Source organism: Octodon degus, unplaced genomic scaffold (assembly GCF_000260255.1).
Source record: "Octodon degus isolate 3935 unplaced genomic scaffold, OctDeg1.0 scaffold00038, whole genome shotgun sequence".
Taxonomy (NCBI): Eukaryota; Metazoa; Chordata; class Mammalia; order Rodentia; family Octodontidae; genus Octodon; species Octodon degus.
The window spans coordinates 7,728,888-7,736,421 of NW_004524614.1; positions in this window are offsets into that span (position 1 = coordinate 7,728,888).

Consider the following 7,534-nt stretch of genomic DNA (forward strand, 5'->3'; position numbering starts at 1 on the left):
TTTTTTTTTTGTATAACCAAAAGAAGTTTAAGCAAAGTCTTGAATATTTGGTTTGTTGTTTTTGAGATAAGTGCAGGCTGACCTTGAGCTCTCTTTATAGCCTCTAGATATAAGCTGGACAAACACTCTGAGATCCTTCTGCCTCAGCCTCCCAAATTCTGGGATTGTAGGCAAGCACCACCATGCCAAGCTGGTCTCAGATATTTGTATATTTGTGTTTGTGGAAGCATTATTCACAGTACCCAAGAGGTGAAAGTAGTCCAGATATCTATGAGCAGATGAAGATAGAAACCATATGATTTATATGTATAATGAAATACTGTCCAGCCTTTCTTGTCAGAAGGGAATTCTAAGAGGCACAGTACAGATGAACCTTGAAGACACTGTGCTAAGTGACCTATGCCAGTCACAAAAAGACAAATATTACATAGTTGTGAGTTATTTCAAGTAGTCAAATTTATAGAGATAGGAAGTAGGAAGGTGTCTCAGGGGTAAGAGGGAAATGGGGAAGGGAGCTGGTGTGGCACAAGGATGGAGCTTCAATTTGGGAAGACGACAGCTTTCTGGACCTGGATGAGGCAATGATTGTGCAAGATGTAGTTAACACCTCTGAACAGTCGAAATAATATTAAAATGAGCCATCTGCAGTGTGCAAACCTGTAGTCCCAGCTACTCAAGAGACTGACGCAGGAGAATCAGAATTTCAGGGCCAGCCTGAGCAATTTAACAAGGTTCTCTCAAAACAAAATAAGAGAGCTAAAATATATATACATACATATATACATACACATGTCTAGACAATATTTAGTTTTTCCAAGACTATCTGGAAAATTCCAGGCTGTGGAATTTCATGGCTTACCATGGACAGGACAGTACAGCTTAACTATGAAATGTGTGTGGCTCTGGGTGCCTGTGAATGTACAGATATGCATATGTATATATTTCTGAAAGTGCTAATGTTTATATTGTATATATTTTAACCCAATATAAAAAAATAAAGGAATATCATAATATTACTGGGACATTTTTGGAGGTTTGGGTAATCTCAAAAAAATTTGCCCCTGTGTAACTGCAGGCTCTCTGAAAATTACTTACCAATCATGTCTTTTGTTATACCCTAGGAGATAATGTAAAGAGGGGCCATGTGCTGCTATAAACATGGGTGCACATATAGCACTGTGCTATGATGTTTTCCATTCTTTTGGGAAGATACCCAGATGGGGGATAGCTGGGTCAAATGGGACCTCCAATCCTAGTTTTCTGAGGAACAGCCACACTATTTTCACAGTGGTTAAACCAGTCTGCACTCCCACCAACAGTGGAGAAGGGTTCTTTTTTCCCCACAGCCCCTCCAGCATTTGTTATTGATTGATTTCTTGATGATAGCCATTCCAGGGTGAGACAGAACTCAGTGTCATTTTAATTCACATCTCTCTAGTGACCAGTGATGTTGAACATTTTTTCATGTATGTATTTGCTATTTGTATTTCTTCATGTCAGGTGCCCAGGTTTTGATTGGGGCTTTAATAGCAGCACAATTTGTAATAGCTATACTACTCATGTCTCTCAGTTTGTTGAAAAGATAGGTCTGTGCTAATATTGTTTGGACAATTAAATACTAATATCTCATACTCTGAGTAACTAATTTAAAGATAACAATGTGCAATCTTTTAGTCATTGTTACTCTTCTATCATATTGTTTTGGAATTTTGTTCTTTTGTTTGTTCCTAGTTTGTTTCTTTTTTCTTTAAAATAAAATAAAATGAAAAAGAGAGGTTGTGTACACTGTGACACCACCCCTTTTGCCCCCAGCCTGGGCTCTGTGAAGACTGTCCCTTCATCAGTTTTCTGCTCTTCCAACCCTTTGACTGCGTACAGATTTGATAACAAGAGAAGCAGCAATATCTAAGTGTCATATAAGTGACAACCTTTTGTAGAAAAATGTTATAAATTGGAGATGGCCTTTTCTTTCTTCTCTCCTCTTCTCCCTTACTTTCCCTTCCCCTCTTCCTCCTCCCCCTCCTGCTTCTCCTCCTCCTCCTCTTCCTCCTCCTCCGCCTTTTCTTTCTTCTCTCCTCTTCTTCCTTACTTTCTCTCCCCCCTCCTCCTCTTCTTCCCCCTCCTCCTCCTTTTCTTTCTTCTCTCCTCTTCTCCCTTACTTTTCCTTCCCTCCTCCTTCTCCTTTTCTTCCTCCTCCTCCTTCTCCTGTTCCTCCTCTTCCTGCTCCTCCTCCTGCTCCTCTTCCTCCTGCTCCTCGTCCTTCTGCTTCTCCTCCTCCTGCTCGTCCTTTCTCCTTTTCCTTCTCCTTCCCTCTCCCATCTCCCCTCCTTCCCCTTTTCTTTCCTGCATGTGTACATTTCCCTCCTCTATTAGTAGACTTTGCAGGAGGCCTTGGGAAGTTCCTAATGGAATAAGACAGGAACTGGGGTTGGTGGGCTACAAGGGAGGAAGTTTCCAGGAAGCGTGAGAGGAGAAATGATAGACAGCTGATCTCAAATGCTCCCTGCCTTGATGTCAGGTCTTAACATACAGTGGAATAGCACACATTGGGAGGAACCATAAAGAATATATAACATGCGCTAAATAACTCTTAAGTAAATAGGATCCTGTGAGTTGTTAGCAAAGATGGAAAACTGTCATTCAAAAAGCCATAGGCCTCCCTGGAGGAAGTTAGACTGGTGGTTAGGATGGCCTCACATTGTTCTCCCTATAACAGCTGTCAACCATGAACAGTGACCTGACTCATCCATAAATCTGAGCGATTGGGAGACCTCTTCTGTGACATTCCAGCACATCTGTCCCTAGATCTTCCTTCACCACGTCACACTCATGCGGACTTCACAGTAAAGTCTCAGGCAGGCTGGAAAGTGGTTAGAAAAAAAAAAAAAAAATAGCTAGACAGCAAAGCCATAAATAGAAATGCTACCTAACCTCACTCCTCGTCTGCCTCACTGGCTGTCGTGCCACACAGAAGTGTGATTACTTAGCTCCATACTTTGTGTATGACAAGAGTTTGATTTATTGGTGTCATTATTACTGTCATCATGGTTCTTGTGAAAATCCTACAGCTAGAGCTAGAGCAATTCCATTTTCCAAATCTCATATTAGGAACTTCTGGTGTAATATGTGTATACATACTCAGGCAGATAGCTATTTTAATCCGGTGCTACTTGGAAAATTTCAGGCTGTGTGCTGCCCTTTTGTGGGCTCACTATGAACAGGCCAGTACACCTTACCTATGAAACTCACCCGGGTTCCCGTAACTTTGGGATATCTAAGGGTATTCAATTTAAGTCTTAGTTGTTACATTCCATTCAATCTGCAAATATAGGGCTGGCCAAATAGCTCAGGGGATTAAAGCTCCTACAAGCAGGAGCAGGGGCCTGGAGGGTTCCATCCCTGGGCCTGCCCTGCTGGCCCTGCCCCAGGGTGCACTGAGATGGCAATTGAGACTGGGTGTGGTGGTGCGCACTTGTAATCCCAGCTCTTGGGAGACTGTAAACAAGCGGATTACTAGGAGTCTGATCTAGTAGTGAGACCCTGAGCACCCGGTAGACCCTTCCCTAAAATACAAAAAAAAAAAAGAAAAGAAAAAAACATCTGCAAATACACATTGGGCCCCCAAGTACAAAATACTTAGCTGCATTCCTATGCGGAAGAGCAAAATGAAAAGGAGATCCCTGAGAAATTCAAATCACAAATAGTAGGAGGCAGTATGGCCCAGGCACACAAGCCTAATTCAAGGCAGCTGACAGCAGGTGACACAGAGGCATAAACTTGGGCTGTGACAGTGAGAGATGAACTTCTGCAGAGGAGGGGACAGTGAGGTCATGGGACGGCTGCCCCTTGCTTGAACAAATCAGTACAGGGCTTGTTTGGTTTTATTTTGCCTTGTCTTGTGGAACTCAGGACTGCACTGAGGGAATGCGAAGCTGTTTTTACATTTTATTTTGAGGCGAGGTCTCATTCTGTTGTTAAAGTACCCAGGGTGTCTGGAGCAGGGCCCAGCTTCCCACACCAGTCTCCTCCAAAGCAGCGATTGCAGTCTCGCACTACCACACCTGCTACCTCTGTGGTCTTTGATGGCAGCGTAAGGTATTTATGTTTGACTAGAACCCAGAAGGAAATGTGTAATCTCTCCCCAAAACTGGAGGATAAAATTCCATAGCCAGGGCTGGGGAGAAGCCTCAGGAGGGAGATAAGCCAGCCCGTGGCCAAGAGAATGACAGTGATTTGAGCTTTGATCCTCAGCCTGCCCAGAGATTTCCATTCATTGCTGAGATACAGACCTCAGAGTCCTTCTTCCACAGCCTGAGCGCTAATAGGGGTTAACAGGTGGTCAGCCTTCAAGTCCCTCCGGGGACAGGCTTGAGGGCAGGAGTGGAGAGGGGACATGTCTGTTCTCCCAGCACACAGGAGGGAAGCTGTGTGCTCTGCTCATATACAGAGCTGCCTGGAGGAGACAATCTCTCACCACCACAGCTAGGGTCTAGACCACCACTAGGATGAAAGCACTCTACACCCCTGCAAAAGGTAAGCTGACAGCACTGCTGGGGCCCAGGGGCAGGCGAGGGCAAACTGCAAAAGAAGCAGCCCCTAAAGTGGCCTGTTCATGATGCCACTGGGAAGAAGCAACATCACTCTTTCCACAGAAGGGACTAGTAGCTTCTTGGGTTGCTTTCTTCGATACTACCATGGCCAAGTGAAGCCATGTTTTCACATATCAGGACTTTTTGGATACCACAGAGCTGCCTGAGATGCCTGCAGCATTGAAAAATGGAGAACGGGAAGGATCTGTAGGTGAGCTGGCTGAGGGACCACGGCCCTCAGACAGGAGAGCTGGCTTCTGACACAAGATCAGGGCATTTCCGGCTCAGCTAGACCAGTCCTTCAATGTTGGCCAAAAGTCTAATTTGTGTTTCAAGTAGATTCCTCTGCCAAACAGATCTGTTGATCTATCATCAAGCAGAATGAATGAACATAATACAGTCACTTTCCTCATTGTGAGGACCTAATACTGAACACCTGCAACTTAAAGGAAGAGAGATTTATTTTGGCTCAGAGTTGATAGAGGTTTCAGTCCATAGTCCACTGGCTCCAGGGCAGAAGAGCCACAGGGAAAGGGCTTGGCCAGGAGGGCAACTGAGAAGACGCCTCAGGAAAGGCACGAGGGAGGGAGATAACCCTGCTCCAGACCACCTGCCTCAGTGCCATGCCTCCTCCAAAGAGACCTCACTGCCTAACAGCAAGTCAGCCACATCCACACCCACACACACACCAATCCAATCCAAGGTCCCACCTGTGACAACGTGAGGCACTGAGGCACCATCTAGATTAAGAACTATAGAGGTAGTTTAGTGAGAAAGATAAGACGGAGTAATGCACAGAAGGGCATGGGGGTAAGCCAGGGTGGTACACAGTGGGGAAGGGTTGTGATCTGAGACCACTGGACCAACAGGTTGTTGGCTAGAGGAAGCAGGGAGACTCCCTAGAACATGCCTGTCACCCACCTGCAGTAAGGGGGTGCAGGACGCCCTGTGTAGCCACAGGTAGGCAACGGCAGGTGCCAGGTGCTGGGGCTAGAAAGGAGATCGGGAACCCATTCCAAGGGCCTCCCAGGCCAGGCCAACAGGTTGCCATTGTCTTGTAACCACAGAATTGTCAGTGTCTTAGCAAATTGCTTCGTTGTTCTTTCATGTGAAAAGGCTGAACCTCTGTGCTTGGACATCTGAAAGCCATGATTTGCTGGTCATCCTTATCCCAGGCCCCCTGGAGGAGTGTAAGTGGGCAGATTCAGGGCCACACCAGTACCCAAGTCCAGCAGAAGCCATGGGGGCTGCACTTCACCCCTCCGGCTTTCATCGCCATCAGTGGAAATGGTGCTCACTCCCCTTTACTCTAAAAATTTACAACTGGTTCCTTCAGGCACCTGCAATGGGGATCCCAGGTGAGGAGGCAATAAATATCTCTCCCGTTCAAGGAAGAAACTAGTCCCTCAAGTCTGCCTTCCAAGATAAACATACCATTACTACCTTGTGCTTAGCTTCCAACGCATAGCCAGGAGTAACGTGCTCTGTGCCGTGCAATCCTGGCGGTGTGATTGAACTTCAAAAGGATATCCGCTGCATCATCTTCCCAGGAAGTGTAGCAGAAGAAAACAAATCCTGAAACACCCCACCCTCGAAATTCAACTTGGGGCTGGGGATATAGGTCAGCAGTGCAGCGCCTGCCTGGCAAGCGCTAGGTCCTGAGTTCAATTCCCAGTACTGTATACCCACTCCTCAATAGCATTCAACTTGGGCAGCAGGAAAATAAACTGATCGCTTGGGGCGCCAAATTTGTTGCAGCAGGGTTTCGTCTGCACAATGTCCAGCCATGTCCAAAGCAGCCTGTGTGAAGACACATGCCAGGAGCCTGAGGCCCATTACGCACAGGCACACGAAAGGTAATGGAAATGGCTCGATGCGTCTAAAATGCAAACTATATAATTATCACACAAATATAATTTTGGTATTGGAGATGGAACCTAGGGTCTTTGCACTGAACTACATCTCCACATCTCCAGGCCTGTTTATTTTTATTTATTTTTCTTATTTTGTGTTTTTGAGACAGGGTCTTGCTATGCTCACTTTGTAGCCAAGGCTGGTCTTGTCCAGGCTCAACCTCCTGAGGGCTGGGATTACAGGCATGTGCCACCACACCTGGCTTTTTTTTTTTTTTAGATGGTCCCAGTAAGTCACTAAGTTGCTCAGACTGGGATGAAACTTGCAATCCTCCTGAGTCAGCCTCCAAGTGCCGAGGTTACAGGTATGCACCATCGTGCCAGTTTGTGTTTTTATTACGTTTTAATTGATTTTTTTTTTTAAGAATACACTTCTTGGGAAAAGGTCAAGAGCAAAAGCTCCAGTGACAGACAGCTTATTTCAAATTCCAGCTGTCTTTTTCAGCTCTACAACTTCGGGCAAAATACCTGACCTCTCAGAGCCTGTTTCCTGAGCTATAAAATGGGCAAGAAGAGCACTTCCCTCGGGAAGCAGTGTCAAAGCTGAGATGAGTTGTTCCATAGAAAAACCTGGAACACAGATTGGAACCTAGTGAAGAGCCAGCGTGTACTAAGTCGTAACCGTGAGTGTTCTCAGGGCAGCTGGGGTTTCAGGCTCTGACCAGGACAGGTTTTGCAAGATACGCTCTTCTTCTTCGCTAAAATTTCTGTCTCTCGCCTCAGCAGCAGCTTCATAATACCAGGTTTTGAGGACCTAGGTGAGAAGGCGTGGGGAAAACAGTATAAAATGAAGTACAGTTAGTGGCATCTTCCCCATAGAGGAAAAGCAGCGCTTGTACCAGGAAACAATGTGAATTATCACGCCAGAAGAATCGGGCCAGAAGAGTGTGCATTCCAGACCTATTTAAAGATGTGTCAAACAGAAAAAACAGGTATCAAAATCCTACAAGTCTCACTTTGCCAAAACGCCAGGTTTTTTTTTTTTAGACAGATTATTTATTTATTTATTTATTTATTTATTTATTTATTTTG